Consider the following 27564-nt stretch of genomic DNA (forward strand, 5'->3'; position numbering starts at 1 on the left):
TTGTTTGGGATCTTGGGCAGTCTATATAGAGTATCCCAAGCAGATCTGACCCCACCTACCTTTGCCCCAACCACCTTGCTCTGGCAATTTGCTCTAAGCAGTCTTTCTCTTTTCTTTCCGTGATCCTTGCTGTACTTGGCTCTGTCAATAGCCCAGCTGAGCATCTTTGGCTGGGCTCCTCGTCTTGGCAGAAAAATTTCTAGCTCCATCTCTGAGGGATTTGTCCTCATTTCAGGGTTGGAAGCTTCTCACCTTTAAATTATCCAGTCAGTTTCTTGAGAAGAATGAAATAATAGATCTGAAAGTACTGCTACAGAAAAAAAGGAAAATGAAAGAATGAAGAAAAAAACAAAGGATTATTCTCCCTTACCCTCCATGCCTAGTGGGCATTTAGTAGTAAAGAGAGCTGGATTGGTCAGAAAAAGTAGAGGTGTTTGGGAGAAAGGCAGCAGGAAGGGAAACTCCTAATGTAGAATGGGCCCTTCCTCTTGAGACAGATTAATTAGGGATCATGGGGAATATGAACTTAAGATATCTGAGAGAGGATAGTAACACCAAGTTAATGGTCTTGCAACTTTGTATCATGGATGCTCAGGTATAGAAGAATGATGAAGGTTACAAGTTCACCTAAACCAACCCTCCCCTGCTCCCAACTTTTCTTTCTATCTGATGCTTCGTTCTCTTTGGTAACTCAACTTGTCTTCTGCTCTTTGATTGAACAAATCCAGTGATGGTAAACTCACTCTGTTCTCCTCAAGTCGTTCTATCAAAATGGTTTTCCTTGACTGTTTTACCCTCAAGACACTTCCTGTTCCACTATGCTCCAAAATAAGAGGTAAAGAATTGTGATGAGTATATGGGAAATAAGGAAGAAAGAATTTATAGCATCCCCTGTGCAGAAGAAAGAGCAGGAGGCAGAGGAGAGTGGTAAGTGACCATGGAGGCGATGCCCAGTAGCCCACAATCAGTTGGATGTACTCTGAGTTTCCTGGACTGATGAACGAGACACATGCATCCCCCAGCAAGAGGTTGAATTTCCCCATGGGTTTACAAGGCCTTGCCTTGGCTCTAGAACACAGTTATTCCTCATGCTCAGAAAGTCAGAAAATAAAGGAGTAGAAAGGAAACAAAGAGGGAGACAGAAGGGAGAAAGAGGGAGAGATAGTGAGAGGAGAGGGAGAGAAAGAGAAAAAGGGAGGGAGAGAGGGAGAGAGAGAGAGAGAGAGAGAGAGAGAGAGAGACATAAAAATATGAAGAGACACTGAGAGAGAGTATACTAAAGGATGTGGCAGTGAGTATGGATAGATAGGGACAAAATGTGAAGGATTAAAGAGAGAGTAGAGGACAAAGGAAAAGAAAGGAAATGACTCAGGAAGTCTATCATAGTGTGTAATGGCTCCAGGTCTCCAGCGGTAAGTTTTACATTGCTTCTTCTTCTGGTCAACCTGACTCATTCCTGAACAGTGGTCCCCAGACTAAGGAATGCAGGTGGCAGAGCAGAGAGGAGTGGGGACTGAACAAGGAGGGCTGTGAAAGTTTATGATCTGTACTGACATAACCTTGAGGTACAGACCTGAATGTCCTGGTGCCTGACAACTACAGGAAGATGGGTGCTGGGTGGTTAGGTTTGGGTAGAACTGTTGAGCATGATTGTTTGGCAATCAACTCAGCTTTGGTGCCTATCACCATGCTGGCCTGCCCTTGATGTCAGAGAGGCTGACTGGCGCTGAAAGTGGGCTCTTGCCTTCCCAACTGGAGTCTTGCAGCTGCTATTCGTTCAATTCTAAAGCCAGGCAGTGGGTTGGTCCCATGGTGACCTGAGATGGAATGGGAGGAGCATAGGGTGCACATGTGCAGTTGACTCCCAGGGCTCACCACATCTGGATCCACTTAGGAGACAAGAGGAGAGAAATTCCAAGCTTGCCTCCTAAGCTAGCCTAGAGTTGGGGTGTGTGAGTTACAGACCAGGGTTTACGTTAGCTGGGAAGTGGGCACTGTTTTTAGTTTGTTTTTTAATTTTCACTAATGAAAGCTTGTTTGCAAAAATCTTTTCTAAACTGTGAAAAACTACTTATTATTACCCCACCACAAGCCAATGAGGGATGTAATCCCCATTTTAAAGTAGAGAAGACAAGTGTGGAAATGACTCAGAGGGTTACAGGGAGAGACTCCAAATCCACTGTTCTTTCCACTATGGTATACCAGCAGCTGCTCTCTTGAAGGCTTAGGACAAGTTAGTCCTGGGCCTTTTGGAGTGGCAGGACTTGTATTTTCACTCCTTTTAGGGGTCTGCCCACATTACCTGTGGAGCAGCATGGGGTAAAGGAAGGAAAACATTCACTCTTTTTTCCTCTTTGAAGTAAAGCCACCAGCTGTTAAACTCATGTCCATGATAAAACATTTTAATCCTGCTGGGGCTTATAGACCCACGAAAGTATAGCTGGGCCCATCAAAAAAAAATCAGAAATGGTTTTCACCTCATGAGAAACCCTGGAGTAAGAGTAGAAACAACTGGACACCAATAGCATTCTGCAGGGTGCCGTGGAGGGAATCTTGACGTCATCCTGGCCCCTCCTCTGATCAGCATGGTCAGGCTCAATCGGAACCAAAAAACTTGGATTGTTAGGATCCAGATTTAACCCTGCAAGTCTTTATTTTGTGCAAGGGCTGTAAAGTTTGCTTCAAGAGGTAGAGACTGAGCAAAGTTCAGTTGCACAGTCTAATAGATAGGAGGAGCCTAACACATACAGAATCACAATATTCAGAAGTACATGTGAGCAGCAAAAAAGGAATAAGCAAGGTGCTGTGTGGGGTCAGAGGAGGGAAGTGTCACATTGGGCTAGAGAGTGAGAAATCAAGAGAAGTTTCATTAAAAAGGTGACAATTAGGGTGCCAGTTTGGATACACATAGAGCTTCATAGTTTATAAGAACTCTGTATACACAATATTATGGCAGCAGATGTTGGTGAGGTGAGGAAACAAGCAGTAGCCTACTGCTTGGAGTCAAAGGATAAATGGATATAAGTTATTTGGGAAACAATTTGATACTCAGAATTCAAAATTCTAGGAAGTTATGCTGCAAACATGCTCACACATACTGGCAGATGTGCATCAACAAGAGAGCCACTGTAACAATGTTAGCAGTAGCAGGAGACCGAAAATAACTCAAATGTTCATCACCAGGGATCAGGTTGTGAGCTATAGGACGTCCAACCAATGGAACCCAGTTCAGCCAGGGTAGCTCTGTATGTGTTGTTATTAAAACAACCAACAAAAGTAAAACATAACGGAAGGCAAGAATGGTATTTACAATATACTCTAATTTTGTGTAACAATTGGGCAGGTGTGAACAGAAAGTTTCTAGGATACACAATAAAACTTAACAGTAGTTACTTCTGGGGAAGTAGATAGAGGGTCTGTAGTGGAGATGAACTGTTAAAACATTTTCAGTAGTTGCAAAATGTATCATATAGCTAGAAGAGTATATAGAGCATATGTATTATCTGAAAAGTAATGATAATGTATGGCAGACTTAATGTATATTGTTTAATAAATTCTTGTGCTCTGAATTTTTTTCCATTTGCATACAGTGACATGTTACTTTTCCTATTTAAAATAACCTCTGTGAGCCAGGCAAGAGCATTCCTTCTTATTCCATTTTCTAAGAGACCAGCAGGAGCAGAGTGCTTAGTGAGAAGGCCTGGGGTATGACCGGGAGAGCAAGGAGAGTGGCTGTACTGAAGGCAGAATGAAGGCCCCAGGAGAAGGAGCAGGAGAGGAAGGAAGGAAGCCAGGCTCCATGCAGAGTTTGTTAGCTTTGGAGGACTTGTTAAATGCTTTGGGGAGTAACATGATCAAAGTCTTAGAAAGAGGAACTAAAAGCAAATGCTCCAATGGTGGTCAGCAAGTCCACCAGCCAACCAGAGTAGTATGGGTGAGGGATCACAATGAGATAAGAATTTGCTGACTGCCCAGACTTCACTGGGCGCTGCACTGACAGTGACCATGCTGACCACACCGTTTCTGTTAATCCTCACAATACTGCCACGTAGGTTTTCTATCCCTATTTTACGAGTAAGGAGACTGACTCTCAGAGACAGCAGGTAACATGCTAAAGGCCATGCAGTTATTAAACAGCAAAGGTGGAGTTTGACTCTTCCTTGGCCTGGTTTCAAAGCCTGTGCATGACTCTGCACATACTCCTCTGGGCTCATTTTGTCTGACAACTGCTAGCTGTCAGAAGAACTTTCTTGCATCTTACTCTGAGAGGTGGTATTTCTCTTGTCTTCCTGTGATAGTCGCTATGCCACTAAGATAAATGTGGAGTGAATGCCAAAGTAAATAAGTGTGACATGGGCAGCACCCAGGCTTCTCTTGGCCCCTTCACCTGCTCTCCATCAATCATGGAGGCTCTCCTGTGCATGAGAAAAGTGTAGAGTAGTGTAGCAGTGTTGAGAGTGGAGGCTTTTCCTGACACAGCCCCTGCAGTTGTGTGGGCTTGGGAATGAGACCCCTGGGCCCTTACTTTGCTTCTCTCTAACATTGTGGTCCTCAGAGTGGTGTCAAGCAGAACTCTGTACTCGTGCCCAAGCTTCGCTGGCTATCTACATACAGCAAGCAGCTTCTGAGGAAAAGAAGGCATTAATGGCCTTCTTCCCCCTCCTGCCCCATGAATCACACATTTTATTTTTCAGTCTTGCACCTCCCACTGGTGAGCACCATTTCTTGGTGGCTTACACAGACTCCATAACAAGATTTGTCCAGGATCCTGCAAAAGAAAAGAAGTGGCAGAAGCTGTGGGTTGACCTGGGCTCTGAACCATGACCCCTGGGCCTTCCCCCATTTGTACAAAGGCATGAGGGATGCCAGCCATCCCCCAGAGTCTTTGCAAAAACGCTGAAGAGCATGGCCATTTTTACAGTCTTGATCTGGTGTGTCCTGGCTAGGATGACAATTGGAGTTGGTCAAAGGGCTTGATTTGTTATGGTGAACCCACAGGCCTGCACTGTTGCCTTTCCTTTCTGGGAGTTTGGTGGGAAGCACTAGTGTAATAATCCTGATCTTTATCTCTAGCCAACCCTCAAACACAGCTCCAGTCCCCGACAAAAGTAATTCTCTCTTGGACAGTAATGTGTGGGAAATACGCCAGTTTGAGCCTGCACTGTAAATTCTTCTCTTTGACAGGACAGAGCTCAATGAATATTTCACCTTCGTAATCTTGGCCACAGTCAGGGGTTTGTGAAGCTGTCTAAATCCAGTTTATCAGCAGGAATAAATGCCCTCAGACTTAAAAAGTGGGAAGCAGAACTTGGCTTCGTCAGGCTGATGATTTATGAAGGAACAGCCAGCTGGGAATGGACAAGGCAGGAGGGGGAGGGAAGGAAGACAAGAGTCTGTGGGACTCCACTCACAACCTGTAAAAGCAGCAACATGTACTCTATCGAGAGATCATATTCCAAGATACATTTCCTCCCATGAAGAATATGGTGTCTGGCATCCATCACTTGGTAGGGACAGTGGAACTTTGTAGGGAGGTGAGGGATGGGTCTGCATTGGGCCTGGGCTAGATCTTCAAGAGCCATGGCCTTGAGATTATGTGTCCTTTACCTTGACTGCCCACAGGATCCACTATGCCTGGATTCCCACAGCCCACTGGGCTTTGCTCTTCCACACTTTAGCAGCTCCTAAAACTCTGTTTCCTCCAGAAATCATCTCAGACTGAAGTCCATATAGTATCCTCTCTCTCCACAATTACTACTTCAGGACCTTACATGGCCCAATCAAATCAATAGTTTTCTTGCTTGCATATTTTGTTCTTTGTTCTGTCTCTGTGGCATCTGCAAGGTCACTTCCCCCACCCCCACCCCGTTACCCCTTGCAGGTAAACTCTTATCCTTGCAGGTAAACTCTTAAAGAATAAGCAATATGTTTGAGACCATGGGATCAGAGTCAGACTGCCTGGGCCGACATCTCACCACTTAATAATTGTGTGATTTGATGAGGTTTTTTTTGTGCCTCAGTTTTCTCATCTGTAATATGGGGACAATAACAGTGGAAGAAACCCACTATTTGGAGAATTAAATGGAACAATAACCTAGCTCAGTATCTAGCACATGGTTATTGTTCATTCTATGGTGTCTCATCAGAATGATGATGGTGATGGTGACTCAGTCATGGTGATGATGATAAGACAAGCATGGCTTTATAGTCATTAAAAAAATACTGTGAATAAAGAACTGTTTAAACTGAAAAACTTTTTGCAGATTCTGTAACTTGAGTGTCATGTTTTTGTGTGGTTTCACGATAATGGGCTCCATAGCCTTTTCTTAGCTCCTTTCTGGGCCCAGTGCAGAGAAAAGAGCATGAGCTTTGGAGTCACACAGGCTCAGAACTGAACTGTGATCATGGACAGCTTAATCTCTTTAAGCATCAGTTTCCTTATCCATGAAATCAAAATAATAACTTCTACTTTATATTACTATGAGATGGATGGAATTAGATAACTTATATAGCTTGCTGAATGTAGTAGAAAAATAATGAGCTTTCCAGAGAGTCGTTTCCAGATACTAGATTCCTTCCCCTACCCTTGCCTCATTAGGTTCTAGGCTCCATCTATCTAAATCCTCATTCTTTCTCAGGATTTGTTTGAGACCTACCTCCTCCATAAATCCTCTCCCATATGAGTGGACAAATTCTCTGTTCTTAGTAGATTTATAGCCCTGAGTCCCTGAGTTGGAGATTCCAGGTCTAATTGACCCTCCAGGATGGAATGTCTTTGCTCTGGTTTTTGTAACTCTGAAGTTGATTTCCTTAGATTCATAGAATTTGCCCAAAAGATGTAATGTGATTTGCTTCCCAACTAGAATGAAGACTTTTTGAAGGTGGATTTCTGTCTCACCCATATTTGTAGATATTGCTCCTAGCACAAATAGTGGACAAATAGTGGACCTAACAAATAATGAAACTGACAAATAGCAGACCAAGTAAATGTTGAATAAATAAAGCTCTAGAGAGGTGGAAGAGACTTTATGATTCAGAGAAGATGTCCTAATTGTAGGCAGACACTAACAGCTCTGGGAGGAAGCTTTTACTCAGAACCAGCCCTGTATTTATGTCAGATGAGCTTAGGCCTCCAGAGTATAGCTCTGTAAACAAGGGGAACAAAACAAAAGCTTTCTGATCAGCCTCCTCTGTTTGGATTGGCAGGTGGTTTCCAGTTGGAATTAGTGCCTCAGATGTGACTATCAGAGTTGTTCCATATGAGAGGAAGGCTGGAGGCTTAGCCTCCAACTTTGATGTAGAGTATGTGGGCTTGGGCGTGTGACTTCAAGAGAGGAGGGGAGAAGGACATAGGAGGATTGGCTGAGTTTGGAACTTCCCAGGTTCTTCTCAGGTCATTCCTGTTGGCCAGGCATTCTAACTTGCCCCAGTGTAGTCAGGGATCAGAAAAAGTGGGTTCTAACCTGGGCTCTGTTACTAGCTAGCCATGTGACCTTAGGCAAGTCATTTTACCTCTCTGGGCTTCAGTTTCCCGATCTGTAAAATGTCAGGGTAAATTAGATGATCCTAAGTTGGCTTCTCACTGTTCTGTGAAATTTCTTGTTAGTCTGCAGCTTTTCTTATATCCTAGCCAGGAAGCATTGACATTTTTGATGTATGTAGAGGAGTTAAGGAATAGAGAGGGGATATTGAGAAATAGGGATATAAAATTCATCTTGAAAGGGAACTCAAGTCTCCTTTTCCCTGATCCTTTGCACTAATGACTATTTCCTCCTCCATTTTTGTCTGTCCTCTACCCACCCCCAAAGATGATCCTTGTGGAAAATGACCACATGCTATGAAGGGAGCCTAAGACATCCTTAATCTGTGAGCCGGGGTTTCTCTCATGTGCACGGGGAGGCTGATGGCACCTCCCCTCCTTGGAGGCAGTGAGGACTGAGTGAAGTGGAGTATGTTCTGTACTTTGGAAACTGTCAGACACCACATAAACATAAGGAATTGTGATTATGGCATTAAGCTGGCTCAACGGGAAAAACATTAGTAAACAGCACTCTATCCAGTGGTCCCTTTCTTTCTTGAAGATGTTTCAGTGTAAAAGGCCTTCCACTGCTGTCTGTCAGTGGACTTGGTTTTCCCTGCATTTTTTTTGAAACAGAAATGCTGCTGTCTGAGTCTTCATTTCTTTGCATGCCTTTCCATTAGAGCAGAAAAAGCATTTTCCATATGATTTGGCTTATCCTGCTTAAAATGTACAGCAGCATCTTTAAGTCCTAGAATGAGAGGAATTTTCTCATTTTCTTTTCTAATCCCTGTAACAGAGAGATTCAAGAAGCTGGAACAAATGCCAGGAAGTGGTGGTCAGGACAGTGTTCTCTTTTGTGACTAGGTCAGAGTTGGAGGTACAGAGGAAAGGGGCACAGGTTTCTGGGTTGTGTTTTCACCAAATATTAGTTGAGAGTTTAAAGGGACTTCAGATGACATGCATTCCAGCTTCCTTCTTAGGCCTGAGAGTTAGTGCCTTGCCTGAAGTTACTCAGCTGGTTTAGGAGGGGTGGGGCTTAGAACTCAGTCTCCAGACACAGTTCTTCTGCACTTTCTAGAGTATCACATGGATCCTTTTATTTTTCCTCTTTCTTCTCGTTTTCCATCACTCCTCATTCTTCCCTTCACCTCTGTCCGTTTCCATCCATCTTCTGAGCCCATTTGATGCAACTCACAGAATGAAAAAGTTTTTTGAGTTTCTGGGGTGGGTAGGTTTGGTTGAGTTGGGGGACCTCCCCACAGAAGCTTAGGTGTGTTTTCAGGATGTCAGATCGCCAGGAGCATCCAGAGTACCCATGCACTGCATTGGCCTCTGTTAAGAGATCCCACCAACAAGCCCCATGGCTAAGAGATCAGAGACACTACCTGTAAACTGGGTTTCTATGGTGGCAGGTGCCCACTATTTTATTCTCCCTCGACACACACGACAGAAGTGAGATTCAAGATCTTTCCTGCACCCAACCTTTCTCACTCCTGCTGTCTTATTTCCCCTGGGGGCATTCCAAAGCCATAGAGATAAGCCACACAGCTACTTGACAGCCATCTTCAGAATCACCCAGATAGTGATGGCCTGGGTTCAAGTGCCCATTTCAGCCTAACACCATGTTGACTTGTCTAGGGAAACTCACCATGGGTAGATGTCACTCTCTGGCAACAGCTGACTCTGTTTATTTAGATGAGAATAATTTTCTCTCCCTTGCCCTTTCAACAAGTTCGACCTCAATCCCCCCCTCCTCTGCTGCCAAAAACAATAAAAGGCAGAAGGAGGAGGTGGAGGGTGGGGGAGACTATCTGCTGTAATTGAGCTGTCAGCTGAGCCCTGGGTTTCCTGGATCTGGGGTGTCTCATGGCCCAAATCAGCCAGTTTGCAGCTAATGGGGAAGGGAGCTGTTTTTCTTCGTAATCACTCTTAGAGATAACTGTGCTCAGTGCATGTGGGAGAGGCGTCTGTAGAAGAAGCTTCTGACCAACCTCAGCACTGCTGTTCTTCCTTCTGGGCTGGGCTGGAGACCGCTCAAAGGAAACTAATCTGTCACTTGGGGGCGAGGGAGGGGAGCATCAGGAGGGCCTCAATGTTGCATCTGTGATGTGCCAAGATGAACAAGCCAGGATCCAGCATCCAGGCACATCCCAAATCTGAGAGCAGTTCAGCCCTTACCTAAACACAACTCCCTATTGTTTTGTTAGCTTTTCACTCTCGTATAGTCACTACCTTTGAGCAGGATTATAGGTCCCTATGAAGCAGAATTCTGGAGTGTCATGTCTTTGGCTTTCTGTGGTCTAGGAGTTTCATGAGAAATGACAAGAGCATGTTGGGTATGCTCTGATTAGACCTGGCCACTCTTTAGTGTTGAGGCCACACTGAGCACAAGGCTGGAAAGCTGGACTCATTTCATCCTGAGACATGGATGGCTTGGGATCCTGTCAGGTGGGGAAGATAGAGGGGAGGTACAGTGAGCTTGTTCTTTCAAATGCAGAGGTAGCACGGAAGCCAGTGTCACTATCATTTGAAAACAATTTCTTCTTCCTGGCTTGGTATTCAAGGTCCTTCAATATGCCTCACACACCTTCCCAACCTCATATCATTCTCCTTATCCTGTTGCCAATCTTTACCCAGATTCACCATTCCATGAACATTTCTGGCACGTTAGGATGCCTTTGCTCTTGCTGCCCTGCCTCCGTGTCCCTTCCTCATGTCCAAACCACAATCATAAATTGAGAGCTCGATTACACCCTACTTCTCCCCTAATTCCTTTGCACACCCCTCTAAGGTTGCTCCTGTTTCCTCTTGACTTTATTTATCCCTCCCTTATAATACCAAGAACAGTCTGTCTTATGTCAGTTGCTCACCAATGGTTCTATTTCTCTCACTGGATTGAGCTCCCTGAAGGAAAGATTTTTTGTTTTCTCTTTGCTGGGTCTCCATATGGCCTAGCACAGGGAATAAGTATGAAATAATTGCCTATAAGGATGAGTCATCATGAGGCATCTATCAATATATATACATATAGCGTATAACACTTTACATAGATCATTGTGAAAATGGAGTTCTGGTTTTTGGTAGTCTTGAACAGATGGTTCCCATGAGGGAAATAGAGAAGTGAAAAGGCCGCAGGGCTCCAAGTCATAGTTAGAAACATCAAATTTCAGAGCTTGAAGAGGTGTTAAAGATAACCCAAGCCAATCTCTTATTTTATAGATGAAGAAACTCATGTTCCTTCAGTAAGAGGTGACTTATGGACAGTCACATAAGCAGTTAACGGCAGACTGAGACACCCTCACTCTGGTCTGATAATCCTTATATCTATTTTGTGGTGTTTGGAGAAAGCTTTCTACCAATGCTCCTGGAGTTTTCAGTGACAGTTCTGGATTTCCCCCATGTCATACCTGGGAAGGCTGCTCTAGCCCCCTCTATGCTAAACCCTGGAGGGGAACCAATTAAATTCAAAACATCACTTGCTATGGAACCCCAAATTTTTAGGCACCCTTCCATCAGCACTTCTGGATTCCTAGCTCTGCCTCCTGGGGGATGACCTCACAATGAATTTTAGATCATAGTTGTTGGGAAAAAAAAGAAAATTGAGATAAAATTAAATATAAATGAGAATAGCATGCAAAAGTATGGGGAGGCCAGATCTAGGAGCTGGGGCCTTGGGTTCTAAAAAGGGAAAGATGTTCTTCCCGTGAGAAAATCATCTGCAGGCTTCAAATGAGCCTATTGTGAGGGATAGGGACTCCTACATCCTCATACTCCCTCCACTAAGAAAAGGAAAATATTCTGAACTAGAACTTTCTCCAGATGTTGGGCTGATAGAATTGGGCTCAAACTCGTGGCTGATGAATTGAGGCATCTCAGTACAACCAAGAAGTCCTCTCGGAACATCTTTAGCAACTGATTCAGAAATCAATTTGGGTAAAGAGGGGAGATGCAAATATACCCCTCCCTTTCCTAACTCCCCTACTGACATCAGCTTCCCAAGCTCTGAGAATAAGTGATTTATAACTACCTCTTCCTTGTCTGGGGCTCTTTGGAGAAAATAACACAAACAGGGTCAGAATGAGGGCAACTTAGCTAGGCAGGTGTCCCATCTGGGGATGTTCCAGCATAGCCTGGATCGAGGTGCCCTCGATCCAAGTTGGCCTGAGCTAGCCCAGGTTTTCCACTCATCTGTTGTAAGGCGATAGGGGGAAGCAGGAGGCTTGGTAGCTTTCAAAAGAGCTGCCCTAGCCTCAGCTTTCTCCCTTTTCCTGAAAAAAAAAAAAACTTGTTATATTATTTGACCTGAGAGAATGTCCTCTTAAGAGATTGTGAAACCCAAAGAAAGTCCTTTATCTGCAAACCAGGGACCTTCTTTGAGCACCTCCTAGCAACAGAGATCAGAGCTGGCCAGAGGGAGTATGGCCAAGGGTCCAATGGCATTCTTTCTCGAGTACCAGATGTGAGCTGTGGCTTCCAATAGGGGCCAAGAGGTTTGGATTTGCCATGTCCCCACATGGCTTTTGACTGCAGAGCTCAGGGACTGTGCAGCTTGTAATTATACTGCCAGGAGGAACTTTCTTCCACAATCTGCCTGGCTCAGGATCTGATGGCCCCCTCCAAGAAACTGCAGCCTGTGGACTGCAGGAATGGTTAGATGTTGTGGTGTAGGTATTATTTAATCAGAAGCATCATCAGCACAAAGAGTTTTCAAAATTTCTCTGCAGCGCAAATCTACCTTGAATTTTGTCTTGATCCTGGCCACATTTTCTCAGAGTCATCAGCATTTATTTCCCATCTCCTTTGGGCCTACTAGGTAATTATGGTGGGACAGGATTTCCAAGATACCTGAAATTCAGAGATCAGTAAAAGGAGTGGAAAAGGAGGTCCTAAGCCTTTTGTTACTTTGTGTGGTCAGGCAGACACATTAAAGAAACTATTATGTCCTAATTTTTCCAATTGCTATGCTACACAAACTCTCCTCTTAATAACTTTTTTTTTTTGTTTTTGAGTGTGTGTTTACTTCAGGCCCTGGATCCTTTGCTTGGGTTTCTTTAGATTGGCTCCGGAAACCAAAGCACAGGGAAATTAGTGATATTATTTTTCAAAGCCTGCCACAGACAAGGGCATGTTTTCTGACCTCACAGAAAGTTGAGAGATCCTCCCTTGCTATTTCTTAAATCCTCGTCTGTTACTCAGGGGGAACGAGACTGGCTGCCTTCTCTAAGATCTCTACGTGTCCAGAAAGAGAAACAAGTGAGCTGGATTTCCATAGAGCTTCAAAAGGCCAAACTGGGAATACGGGAACTTAGCTGGCTCTGAAGCTGGCATAGGTATGGACTGTTAGACATCGAAAACCAGGCTAGTTGGAGTCCCTTGAGATATTCCTGAGGATGTTGTGTTCCCAAATTCCATCTTTTGCCTCATCTTGGAGCATCTGGCTTGGCGGTCAAGAACAATTTTCTAGGAGTGCAATTTTCCTTCCTTTTTGTCCTTCTCTGCCCAACTTTAATCCTTATCTCTTCTCTACTGACTTCTCCAGGTTTTCCATTTTAAAAGCAAGGACCTATTAAGAATAAGAAAACAAAACTTCTGTTTGTTGTCATGTGTGCTTTCAGAAATAGAGCTCAACTACTATTTATGACCTCAAAATCAGAATCTCCAAGGAAGCCTCTGGAGTGGGCTCTAGAGGGTGAGGTGACCTGCAGTGGCCTGGGTGGTTGCTTTGCCCCATGCATGGGACCATGTGTTCCTTGGGTACATGGACCATCTCTTCCTCTGGGTTCCATCTGCCTAATCTGCAGCTGAGTAGCTCCTAGAAGATGCAGAGGAAGATTTGGCTTTTAGCTGACCCAGAGATCAGCCACCACTGCTAACTTCCAAGAGATTTAGGGATCTGGTGTAGCCCAGAGGTTAAGAGCAAATGCTGTGTAGCCAGATCCATCTCCTTAGCCATGTGACCTTGGGCCAGTAAATGTCGCCAAGGTTCTAAGTTCTCATATGTAAGTGGGGGATAATAATATCTGCCTTATAAGGTTGCCATAATGATTAAATAACAGAGGAAATACTTAGCAAAGGTGTGGACCATATTATGCTCTCAATATACGGTAACTATTAGCAAATAGAAATTTACCTGTAGCCATGCTCCTTTCTTGGTGTGCACAAACATCTGTAAATGTAATTAGTAATTGCTGGCTTGCTTGTCTATGTTGCCTTTCAAGTAGGCTGTAAATTTCTTGTTCTATTCAGTGCATTTCCAGTGTTTAGTCCAATGCCTGGAACCTAGGAGATTTTCTCTGAATGTTTGTTGAATGAATTAATAAATGAATTGATTCAGTAGGTGGGAAGGAAGGCAACTCATTGGGTAGATGTCTAACTGCTTCTTTGGAGAAGATAATGTGAATATGACCTCTGAGGCCTTCAGGCAGCACCATGTACAGTCACTTTGCTGAGGGAAGGCCTAGATTTTTCAGGCATTGAAGAAGTTGCTGAGGCTGAGAATTCACCTGAAAATGGAGATATTGGGAAGCCTGGCCATTTCTCTTCTGCTTTGAATCCATGAGGACCTTATCACTCCAGTGAAGACACACCCAGGCTACTCATTTTGCACAAATCTCAAGGTCACCATTCACATTAAGTCAATGGTGGAGTCATGCCCTGCATGGCCTTGATGGTCATATATGGCAGCCCTGGACACACCTAATGTGGAGAGCAATGTAGCTTCCTTGACATTAGAACTCACACTAGCCTTTCAAAGGATGATTTATTTTCAAATGGCCTGAAAGAAATGAAGGCGGTAGAAAGACTAAAGGCAATTAATATTTCCTCTGGAGAAAGGACTGCAGGAGTGTAAGGCAATTGTTAAGCTCCCAGTGGTATGCTGGTGCCGGCTCACACTAGATTACAAGACCCGACTGAGCCTATCTCTTCCCAATTTCATGGTGAAAGTATTTACACCATGGAAAATGGCATATTCTACAAACTCAGGCTCCCCTTCTCCTCCTGCTAGAGGAGGTTGTTAAATATTTATAGCGTACCGCTGATTTCGGCTGAAGGCCTAAGGAATACACAAATAATGAGAGGGAGGATGATGAGGAAGAGGATATAAAGAAATCCTGGAGATGTGTCTGGGGACTATGCAAACATCACCGGAGAAGTGGAATTTTGCTTGCCGAATGCAGTTTGAAAGTGTTCACAGGCCCAAGCTGGGGAGAATTGTTCTATTTTCAGTTTTGAGTGCTGTAGCACAGGAATTTGGCAACAATTTTTTCTGGGGCCAGCCCTCCTTTGACAGACAAGGGTTGCCTTGGAACTGAGGCAACTGCAGTTTCCCAGGAAGCAAAGTAGGTAGAAAAAGGGGTGAGAGCCCCTGTGCTAATAATGCAGCACCCAGACAGTTCACGGCCCTGCACCAGCCTGCCCATGTTTGTCCCACCTTGTGCCAAAGCCTTCAATCTTTTCCCCTTTAAGTGCTTGGAGCAAATTTCAATAAATAAGAGCCATACAATAATTCAAATTTCACTCAGCAGTGTCTGGCACATTAAAAAAAGAAAGAGAAGACCCTAATATAAATTGAGAGTTTAGATGGGCTCTATACAAATTACACATATTTTCTCATTTAAGTCTAAGAACCCTATGAATCAAGTACTATTACTCTCCCCAATGTACCACAGAGACCCTGAGATACAGAGAAGCATCCCTAGAAGTGACAGATCTATCATGCCAACGCAGGTCTCACTGAGTCCACAGTCTCCATTTTTACCGGTTTTGCTAAATACCTGGTTGGGATTTGAACACATGTCAAGGAGAGAAAAGAGGAAAATACAGTGTGATTTGTCCAAGCTCTACAGTCTCTAATTGATCCTGGCTGTGAGACTTTGTTTTATTTTCACAGGCTTTGATACACTCTGGCATGTTTGGGTGACACTATAACACCCCATTCTGCTCCTTCAGGTTTTAAAGAACATTCATGGATTCAGTGGTACAGACCTAGGCTTCTTCTGACTCTCACCTTCCATTTGTTCATCCAGCCACTGAAAAAGCCAGCTCATTCCTGGGAAAGATATACTGAATATTTCCGTGTGTGTGTGTGTGTGTGTGTGTGTGTGTGTGTGTGTGTGTGTGTGTGTGTGTGTGTGTAGAATAATAACAATGAGAAACCCAACTCCAAAGCCACATGTTTTACTTTGCTGCTTGTTAATTTTAACAAGGCAGCTGGTGGTTTGGGCTGAGAGCTTGCTTTTCTATTAACCACAGTTTTTCCTCCCGATGGGTTTCCTGTTTGTAGTTTTAGAGGTAAAAAGTCTTGGTTTGTAGTTTCGGAGGTAAAAAGCTTGAATCATTCCAACCTAAAAGAGGCAGCTCTCAGAAACCTAGGTAAAGGGAGCCTAGCTCCAGGCCAACTTTCATCCTTCAAAAAAAAAAAAACAACTTTTTATAGCACATTGGTTATGGGCCAGGGCTCTGCTGGCAGAGACGAAGATGACCAGGACCCTGAGAAGCACCTGATCTAGCAGCGAGGATTAGACATGCCTAAAGTGTTTTTTTTTAAAAAAAGTGCTAAGTATTCTTGAGTGGCATTGGGCTTTGGCTGGAACACAGATTCTGGATCTGCAGTTTTCATGGAGGAAGTCAGATTTGAATTGGTCTTAGAGGGGCAGACAGATGTTTTTATTTGTTGTTTTATATACTTTTGTTTTTACAAGCAGGGATGATGGGAAGTGCATTACAAGCAGGCAATAACCCCGTGAGCAAAGCCCAGAGGTGAGCAGTTTTGGAAACAGCGAATCTCCACTGTGTTCTAGAAAGATAACTGGTAAATGGTGTTGAGGGTCTGGAGGTGGGGGTCATTAGGGGGCTGTGCAGGAGTACACATGAGAAGAGACTGAGTGCAAGAGGAATGGAGAAGAGGGACTGAGTGCAGGAGACAATGCAGGGAGAGACCAGGAGTAGCTGAAGGTGACTTTAAAGTTCTGAACCAGGATGATTTTGACAACATTAATGGACAACAGAAATGAGAAACCAAAGAGGCAAGGGGAGGAGACTTTTCGACAGGTTGAGTTTGAGGTGTTGGTGAATCACTGAAGTGAAAAGATCCAATTGCCAGCTAAAAGTGCAGGTCAGATTAGAAAAAAAACTCAGGGCTAAGGTACAGGTTTTGGATTTCTCTGGATGGAGATGAAGCGGAAACTCTAAAAGGAGGACAACCTTGGAAAGCAACACGGAAGGATAATTAGAGAGAGGAATAAAATTAGGAGAGTTTAGAGCTCCAAAGCCAAGGAGAGGACAGCCCAGGGGGTAATCAGTGTGACAAGAGCTGCAGACAGGTAAGGGAGGGTGAGAAGTGGGGAGATACCATTGGACTTTACCATGGGAAGACACTGATGTCATCCCCAGGGAGAGAAAATACCGTTGCATGGTGGCCTCCAAAGTCATGGCATAGAGGCATGGGCCCAACTTTCTGAGATACTGCCCATAATTTCTTCATTTATTAATTCATTCGTCATGTATCTACTGAGGACCAACTCTGCTGCAGGTACTGAGCTAAGTAAGCACTAGGGATATAGCAGGGAACAAACAAGACAGAGACCCTTCTTTCTTTCACAGAGCTTGCATCTCAGTAAAGGGAATAGGCATTAAACCCGTAATTACTAAGATGTTATTTATTTACATTGTGACATCTTAGTCTGGGGATCAGGCAGTACCACTGAAACTGAGACCAAGTAGGAGTTAATTAGGTGAAAGAGGGTTGCGGAAGTTTGGGGAAAGGGAGGAGAGGGCCGAAGAGAAGGCCCTGAGATGAAAAGAGCTTGACAAGAGGGAAGACTTGTAGGGAGATCCTTGGGACTTCTTGAATGGGAGGGAGTGGCTTTTTTTTTTTTTGAAATTTGTCAGTAAAGGCAAGACAGAGACACGAGAGGCTTGAGGTAGTAAAGGTCTAAGTGAAGTTGTGGTTATAAGGGAGATTTGGTGTGAGAGGCTTTGCTGCTGGTCTTAAAGGAGCAATCACAGATTGCCTATGGAGAAAGCCTGGTGGCAGGGAACTGATGGGGTCTCTAGGACCTGAAGGCAGCCTCTGTATGATAGCCAGAGAGGAGTAGAAGCCCTGAACATTATGTCTGCAAGGAAGCAAACTCTACCTTCAAGCTGAATAAGTTTGGGATTATGTTCTTTCATAGCCAAGCCTCCAAATGAGATTGCAGCCGAGATAATGCCTTGATCAAAGCCTCATGAAATCCCAAGCTGTGTCCAAACCTTTGATACATGGAGATGGTGAGATAATAAAAGTGCGTTGTGTTAGATGGATAGGTTTGTGGTAATTCGTTATACAGCAAGAGAAAACTAATACACTCAGTATATTTTTAAGCTTAAGTATTGGAGGCTGTGGAGATGGAGTAAAGGAGGATATGAGAGCTAAATGTTGAAAATGTTGGAAAGGACTGCCACCTATGTGTCTGTGTAACTGATGGGACAAGGTCATGGAGAAGGCAGGAGAGGAGAGAATTGAGGTTAGATAATTTGGGGAGCAGGAGGACAAGAATATATATGTATATGCCTTATTGTTAAAATGTACAGCTGAAACTTATTGGATTTTGTTAACTAAATGTCACTATAAACACACACACACACACACACACACACACACACGACATCTAAACAAAAACAAAACAAAACAAAAAACATAATTCATCCAGAATTCTACAATCTTAACATATACGTTGTTGTCATTTTTGGTGATTCTTTCCAGCCTCTCGACATGCAAGTATACCTCCACATAATTGTAATTGCAGTTACACATAAAACTATAATTACTGTTTATATTTTATGTTTACAAAATTATACATGCTCCTCATACCTGTATATACCATGTTGAATTTTCTCTTACCATAAACATTTTTCCACGTTGTTTCAAAATTTTTGTTACTATTTTATGGCTGTTTAATAATATATCAAATTGAAATAATTTACTTTAATATTTGTAGATAGCCACATTTGTTAAATTTTATAGATTATGCTTCTAAACTATCTTTATACAAATAACATTTTCTTTTGAGAAAAAATTTAGGATAAATTTTTACAAGTGGGGTCACGAAATCAAAGGTAATAAACATTTTTATGGCACTAAATAAATATATCCATACCCATTAAAAATAAACATCTAAAGGTAATTAAAGTACTACTTCTTTGTATCACAGAGTGAGCAGTTATTTGAAATAATTATTTTATTTTTTATCCCTATGACTAGAAGCCTGGGTAGGGACTTAGGAAGGTGACCCACTTAGAGCATGGAGGTATAATTCTCATAGATCATCCTTCCATCATTCATTCCTCATATCCATCCACCATCATCATCCATCCATCCATCCATCCATCCATCCATCCATCCATCCATCCTTCTCTATCCAACAGATGGCAACAAGCATCCATTCTTAGCCAGGCACAATGCTTTTACCATTATTGAGACAAAGTAATTAGGGTGCTCCCATCCTGTTTCTATATATATGCTGAATTTTTTCTGACTTCCTTCCTCTTCTCTAGTCTGCCTTTGATGTTCACTTTAATCAATCTTCCTGAGTTTAAAAGTTTTGGCAGAAAGAAAACCCTGGTCCTTCTTATTTGACTCTCTCCTCATTCTTATAAGGAAACCTCTGCTCATGTCCCAGACAAATAGTGAAGATAAAATAATATTGTTTTCCATTTAAAGAAAGACATCTCATGTGTTTCACAGGAAGAGGGCATTAATTCATGCTGGTGATATGGTGCTTTCTCCAATGCCAGACCTGTCAAGACATACGCTAGTTAATCTCATTAAAACAAGGCATATTTTTTTTTCATAGAGTGAAGAAAATTAAAGGAAGGCCATTAACTCAATGATTCTTAAGATTTTGAAATTCTTTGTTTAGGTTTCATGCTCTACATAATTCCGTTTCATAAATTTCAATGTGGTAAATTGAGTTTCATCTCCATAGGTTCCACTTAGTTATTAACATACTCAATCATTAATCCAGAAAAAACCTTTACTGAGTGCCTCAGAGCAGAGCTTTGGAAAGTAAGTGAGGAGGAACAGAAGATATGATTACTGGATCTTGCAGCCAGATTGGAAGGTAGACCTTCTCTCTCTCTGTGTTTTCCTCCTTCTTTCCCCCTTCCCTTTTTCCTTCCCTCCCTCTTTTACAATGTTTCTGAACCAAGCAATAGAAGTTAAATTACTTGTTTGAGGCAGTCTTATTTTCATTCTCAAATATCTCCAAGTATACATAAAAGACATATATATATTCCAGCTTTTACATCATTAAGGAAATGATTAGTTCTGTTTCTTTTGAAGGCTTCACCCTCTTCTAGTGACCAATGAATATTTTCTGACAAAACTTGCTTTGGTTCCTATTACAGTTTTCCACACATAGAAAAATGACTCTCTCTGAAATGAAATGCATTATGTGTCTAGTCATATGTGACCTGACACCACCAACATTGTTTCATTCTTAACTAGACTCCAGCATTTATTCGAAACTATTATTAGTCCTCCCCCAACTTCCCTTTCCACTTTTCTCTTGGAAGCCATGTTCTTTTATTTGCTTTTTTTCCTCTCAGTTTTCTTCTTCCATTTTTTTTTTCCCGTGCAGTCTTAATCAAGCTACCAAGTTGTCCTGGTTTAGGTAAAGCCTCTTCTAAGACACATTTTTATCCATTCACCTTTTCTGCAGTTTTCTTTTTAAAGTAATCCTGGCTTTATACAGAAAATCAATTGATTGATATGTACTTTAGGAAGGTGACCCACATTTTGGTGAGTGTCTTGGAGGAAAGAAGAAACTTAGTTTCTGTCCACAAGGAACTTGCAGAGTATTTGGGGAGACGATGCAGGTACATAGGAAAGTTTTCCCTAAATCTCAAAACCAAACCAAACCAATACCAAAACTCCATGGTTTGGTATATATATCTGTGAATACTGCTCTTAACGATTACTTCACTGATTTGATTCCTTCACTGTACTGTAAGTTCTCCTTGAGGGCAGGGAGTTTCATCTTCATAGGTTCTACTTAGCTGTTAATATATTCAGTCATTAATCCAGAAAAATCTTTACTTAGTCTTCTATTAGTCAGGCACTGTGTTAAATGAGATAATAACTAAGCTGGTCAAGCCGTTATCATCAAACTGTTACAGGATTTCAGAAAACGAAGAAAGACTACTTTGGAGGAATGAGTAGTTAAGGAGTGGGTAGATGTTAAGAATGTGCAGCATTTGGATATACTGATGAAGAGGGGTCACAGAGGCTTTTCAGGCAAGAGAAAATAGAACGAACAGGAGCATAGGGTGCTGGGTTGTGTTAACACAGGTCCTGGAGCTGAGTGAGCAGAACGGTCTGGCTAAATTGAAAGGTTTATGTTTGTGTTGGGATGTTCTGGAAGATAAGATGAGGGAAGAATGGCTTTTGTGTTGGAGAAACTCCATGGCCGCTCACTCACACTTGTTCCCATTGCCCGCCTCCACCTGCTTTCAGTAGTTTCTATTTATTCCCAGCCCCTTCCAACATTTTTTCTCTGAAAGGTTGAGGCTAGATTACTGCAGGCATATCCAATAGCAAGTTATAATATAATGTTTGGGTACTGTACATTGCTGTACATCTGGTTTACTTCTGCATAAACCTGTCTGCTCACGAGTGAGTGTCCCTGCACTTTTGTGTTTATAGAGGCTCTTGACTGCTTTACATATTTACAACTCTCTGCTTCAGTTCTCACACAGAAGAGCCCAGTCATCCAGTATCTCTTAGCTAAAACTTCATAAAATTATGTAATGTCAGGGCTAAAAGGGATTGTTAAGTGCATTTACTCAACCCTTTCACTACACAGAAGATGAAACTGAGACCCACAGAGGGTAGCCATTTACCCAAGTCTACATTGCTGACTTGCTTATTCATCATTAACTTGACCTTTTGTTCATTTAATAAACCACTTAAGAAATGCCTATAAAGGCCATGTGCTGAAGCAATATGAATAAAACATGAGGAATAGACTTGAGGACCTAACATTTTAGTGGGACAGACTTAGATAATTACAGCCATGGTTAGTGCTAGAATAGTGATATGAACAAAGTGGGGAAGAAGGGGTTGAATTTATCTTGGGGAGCCAGGGAAGCCTTTGCTGAAGAGATATCTTTAGAATTGGGTCTTGAAAGATGAGGGAGGGGACACTGGGTAAAGACATTCCAGGCAGGGGGAGAACAAAACAAGCCAAGTTCATGGAAGTGAATGGGGAAGCTTGGCAACGATAGAATGTATTGTGAATTTAGAGTTCTTGGCCATGAGAGGTGGGAGTTATGACCACAGAGGAAGGGAGGGGTCAGATTGTGAAGGGTCAGGGATGTCCTGCTAAGTCAATATTAAATTGTTGGAGATCTTTAATCAGGAAATGACCTGATTTAATTTTTTCCTTTGGTACAATAACATCTATGATATTGTGGCAGATGACACGAAGTATGAAAGGCTGATTATAGAGACACCAATTTAAGGATAGATATTTCAGATAAATCCTGATATAGTTGTAAATTAATCTGATGGTAACAGATTTGCAGATTTGCAGAAGGTGGACCTGATTTGGAAGTATGTCTAAATAGAATGGGCAAGAGTTGGCAACCAAATGGATCTCGAGGATTAAAAAGAAGAAAGAGAGGAGGATGACAGAAATTTTTAGTTTGATGGTCTGGTCATTAATGATGGAGGGATGTAATTAGATTAAGGAATGTAAAAGGGTTTGTGGATATGAGTGGGAAATGAAGGAGGAGAGGGTGTTTTTGAGTTGAGGGGGCTGGAGATTTGGGTCTTGACATTTAGATCTGGGTGTTATCACATTAGAAGCAGATGTGTCAGGGCTGTAACCTAAAATGAATTTTACTGATTTCAGTTCCATACTCTAATAAACATCAACATGCTGCTTATCCATCCTCTCTCCATCTAGATTCCATTTCTTACTTCAATCTGACTGGAGTGCAGGGAATTCACTAAATGGCCTCTCTCACTCCAGTCAAGACCAAGGAGTCTTTGTTGTGGGTGTGTGTGTGTTTTTTTTCTCAAGTCATTTCCCAGGACTGATGGCAGCCCAGGACTCCCGGGAGGGCCTGTCAGATGGAGCTTATTTATTTAATAAAAAGAACTTAATAATTTGGTTTTGTTTTCCCTTCTTTGTTTTTCTTTCTATCTCCCTCTCCTTCCCTGGGCTTTGCAGGGTGGGAAATGGGTCAGCAGCTTGGCCAAAACATTCTTTAGTATTTAATTCTTCAGCTGTTTTACAAGCCTGCCTGGTTTATGTAGCTAATCTCTCTTCTGCTTGTCCCTAGAGGGGTGTGTGTGTGTGTGTGTAAAAATGGGGATTGTGCAGGAGGGAGAGTGATGGCCATGGGCAGGGCCTCTGTTTAGTCAAGAGGACTAAAAGCATAATAAAGTCTCTAGTACTGATCTGTGCTCTGGCTGTTTATTCTTCATTGTGCTGGCCTTTCTCTGGGTATGTGTTTCTATGTACATGCTCTATGTACCACCTTATTTAGTCTAGGGAGCTTGGTGGAGTGTATTGTCTTGAAGTTTGCTATGAGGCCTGAAGACTCTGGGAAGGTGTGGAGAGACATGATTACAGAGTTTAGCCATCAATGGGCTTCCCTGTGTCCAAAGGGGTCACATTTTACCCAAAGACAACAGCATGCTTAGGCATGAAAGTCATTTCTAGGCTTCCTTGGAAAGATACTGACCACTGAGGAATTTTCTGCTGACCCAAATCTCCAACTCCCTACTGTCCCTCTGGAAGGACTGTAACCAACTCTAAAATGAAAAATGCTTCTATATTTCTTAGTCTGATGACATCTCTTCCAGCCAGCCTATTAAGCGAAAAATTTTAATTGGAACCTTTTTAAAAAGCGCTCAACCAAGGAGTGGTGGAAAGGTACAACAGCAGGGGAATGGGTGATTACAGAAAACATAAGTGATGATGGTGTCTCTACTATAGCAGGCCTGTTTCTCTCTGTAAGACAATGGGATACTCCATGATTCTGAAGATTCCCAAATGGTTTAGATTTTACTTTAAGAAAGTATGGGTAAAGAATAATTTTTGATGCTTATTATGTGCTAAGTCTTGTGTGAAGATTCAGATACATCATCTCACTAACTTGAAAAATCCTTAAAAAATAGGCATTGATTACTGCTACTACTATTATTATTATTTTTATTTACATTGTACAAATGAAGAAACTGAGGGTCAGAGGATTAAATGATGTGTCCAAGGTGGTTCTGCTAATACGTACAGAGCTGAGCCTGGATTCCCTAGACTCTGCACTGTTGCACTGCGTGATATTTTCAGCATTTTCTCATACACGCACATTTCAGATTCCCCACCACAAACAATGTGAGGCTGGGCTAGATATGATTATCCTCATTTGACTAGTGAGGAAACTGTGGCTAAGAAAGGTTAAGTGACTTGGCCAGAGCCACAGAACTAATTAGAAGTAGAAGCAGACAAAATCTTGATCTCCTGATGCTTAGTTCAGACATTTCCCTACTACTCTAAGCTGCCCGTTCTGTCTTGTCACTGGCTGCTGTTTGTACTCAACCTTATTCCTGGGTCTTGTTTTTTTAAAGAGTGGAAAATTTCTGTTTTAATCTCTAATCTTAAAGTGTAACTTAGAGCCCCAGGGAAAACAAATCAACTACAGTGCCACAAAATCCACCCCAGAAATAATAGGACAGTTATTGTATATAAAATGCTAATCTGATTAAAAATATATTTATTGAGGATTAGCAAATCTGTAATAGCTATAAATCTCCTTCATGCTCATTAAAATTTTAAAATATGTTTATAATAGCAATGCAATTATTTATATAATAATTGCCCAAGTAAAATAGAATTAAATGCATATTTTGGTGAGTACGAATTTCAATCTGTAACACACAGAGAGTGAGCTTGGGATTGTGGGGTGGACTGACAGGAACAATGGTCTATTTGAAAAAAAGAGAGTGAGCAGGAGCATGAGGAAAAGTCCCCACCACCCCAACTGTGCCCCAGACCCTCCTAAATTAAGAAAAAAATCCATTTACAGAAGCATCAAAAAGTATAAAATACTTAGAAATAAATTTAATAAAAGGAGTAGAAGACTTGTACTTTGAAAACTATAAGACATTGTTGAAAGACATTAAACAAAGCTTAAATAAATAGAAAGACATCTTGTGTTCATGGATTGGAAGACTTAATATTGCTTAGGTGGCAACAGTCCCCAAATTGGTCTACAGATTCAATGACCTCTATCAAAATTTCAGCTGCCATTTTTTTTTTGCAGAAATTGACAAGTTATACTAAAATTCCTATGTAAAGGCACTCAGAATAGGCCAGACAATCTTGAAAAAGAAAAAAGTTGGAGTATTCATACTTCTCAATTTCAAAACTAATTATAAGTTATAATGATGAAGACTATGTGGTATTAGCATAAAGAGAGACATATAGAAAAAAAGAATAGAATTGGGAGTCCAGAAATAAACCCTTATATTTATGGCCAATAAATTGTAACATGAGTGCCAAGACAGTCAAGTGGGAAATGAATAGTCTAGTCTTCAATAAATAGTGCTGAGGCAACTAGATATCCACATGTTAAAAAGAAAAAAAAAAAAAAGAATTTGGATCTGCTAACTCCCCTAATATACAAAAATTAACTAAAACTGGATCATAAACCTAAATGTATAAGCCAAAACCATAAAATTCTTAGAGAAAGCGTAATCATAAATCTTTGTAACTTTGGATTAGACAATAGTTCTTAGATATGACACCAAAAGCACAAGAAACTGACTAACTAACTAACTAACTAACTAACTAACTAACTAAATAGGACTTTATCAAAATTACAAACTTTTGTGCTTCAAAAGACTCACTCAAGAAAGTGAAAAGACATCCCACAGAATGGGAGGATGTATTTGCAAATCATATATTTGATAAGGATCTAGTATCCAGAATAAAAAAGACTTAAAACTCAATAGTAAAGAGACAATTTACTTGGCAGTCAAGATGGCAGGCTAGGTAAAAGCAGGGTTCGCCTCCTTCAATGATTGCACTAAAATTACAACCAAATTATAAAACAAACAATTTGGAGTATGACCTGAAGTTTAACTGATCATAACATATACATCTGAGGATATAAATAAAAAGCCACATTGAGACTGGTAGGAAGGGTGGAGAAGTGAAATAGACTGGTCCCACATCTGTATGTGGTTGAGCACCGGGACAGAAAGCATAGCTACAGAGGCTCCCACGAAGGAATGAGGGGCCCTCGCCCCACACAGGAGCTCTTCAGCCCAGAGTTTCAGTCCAGGGAAGAGGAGTTCCCACAAAATCTGACTGTAAAAATTAGAGGGGATTCTGGCTGTCTCGGTGAGATAGAAGGAAACTGAAAACCCAGATGTTCCCCTTAAATGGCCTGTGCACAGACTCATTTGCTTGCAGACACTAATCCTGGGCTCTGGCAGAGGATCAGTAGCTCGGGAGGCACAAGAGACATATGGGGATGGACTGAGTTGTGTGGCGCCACGGTGAGGTCTAGAAGGACAGCCACCATTTTTCCTTTGTCAGCCCCACCCCCAGCAATCTGCAGATGGGTGTCATCTTGCACGTGTTGAATCCTCCCCTCGCAGGACTAATTCTGAAGCTGCATCGATCTGGTGAGAGTGGCCTCCTCCACCCCATTTCTCCCTGAGATCTTGCCTCACTCCATTCAAGATACCTGTGGCAGGCCCGTTGACAGGCAGCTAACCCAGCCCTGCACCTTCCCTGGGCCACACATTTGTGGGCAGGCAGCAGCCCTCAGCTCGTGCTGCCCATGTGTGGCCTGCACATTATGGGGGAGACTTGGTAGTGGGCCACTGATACAAGCACTAATTGTAGTATCTTTTGGGTGGATTGCTGGGGTCTGTGGGCTTAGGGTTGATGGTGGCTGGACTCGCTGTAATCTGTAACTTTTGCAGGAGCCCAGTGGGCTCAGCTCTGGCAGCAATCTGCATTGCTTGTTGGAGTTGGCTTGTTCCACCCTGTGTCTCCCTGAGACCCTGTACCACCTAACTCACAAATTGCCCATGGTGGGCTCATTGCTGAGCAGACAGCACCACACTGTGCATTCCCTGGGCCATAATTTTGACAGCAAACAACAGCCCTCAGCTCACACAGCCTGTGAAAGGCCCATGTATCCTGGGAGAGACTTTTAGTGGCAGACCACAAGCCACGTCCCGAGCTACAGTATTTCATGAATAGATCTTGCATGTCTGTGGGCCTAAGGCAGGCGGTGGCTGGCTTTGAAGTTATCTGAGATTTTTACAGGAAGCTGCAGATTCAACACAGGAATAAAACCTTATTCTGCATTGGCCAGGTAAAGTCTGCATGCTTTACCCCTGGTGACTCCTTGGGTCTCCATTCTACTTGACTCCTGTACCAAAGGATCTTATAGTTACAGAGACCTTTGGGTAACTGACAGGCAGCTCCAGGTCTTAAGATGCACTGGTCCTTTTGCTGAGCTACCCCAGGTACAGTACTTGGGGTCACTGTCCTTGGCTCACAGCGTGGTCTCTCCCACTTGCCTCCAGTTCCAGAACAGGCAGCAACCACTCATGGATCGCTCTGTAACTCCTATCCAAAAAATCAAAGACAGTGGCTGACCTTGACCTACACAGGAGCCCCTCCCAAGGGACCCCAGAATGAACATATTCTCAGGTTGCCATCAGACCACAACAAAGAATCACCTGACTAGCCCCATAAATGGCACACACAAAGGTTGGTCTCAACAGATCCCACTTTATTGAGTCAGCTCCCACACAGCAGCTTGTACCCTTGGACGTGGCCAATTCCCACAACCAGTCAGCCCAAGAGTCAATCTTACCCACCCATGTGCTAACAGCAATCGAGGATTAGCTACAATAAAAGAGCACATACAATCCCCACAAGGAACATACCCAGAGCCCCCGGAACAGGTGATCAGGAAGACTGTGCACTGGGCCACCAGGACACCTACTACATAAGGCCACTTGGCCAACA

The sequence above is a fragment of the Pteropus medius genome, unplaced genomic scaffold (genome assembly GCF_902729225.1).
Source record: "Pteropus medius unplaced genomic scaffold, Ma_sr-lr_union100, whole genome shotgun sequence".
In the NCBI taxonomy this organism is placed as follows: domain Eukaryota; kingdom Metazoa; phylum Chordata; class Mammalia; order Chiroptera; family Pteropodidae; genus Pteropus; species Pteropus medius.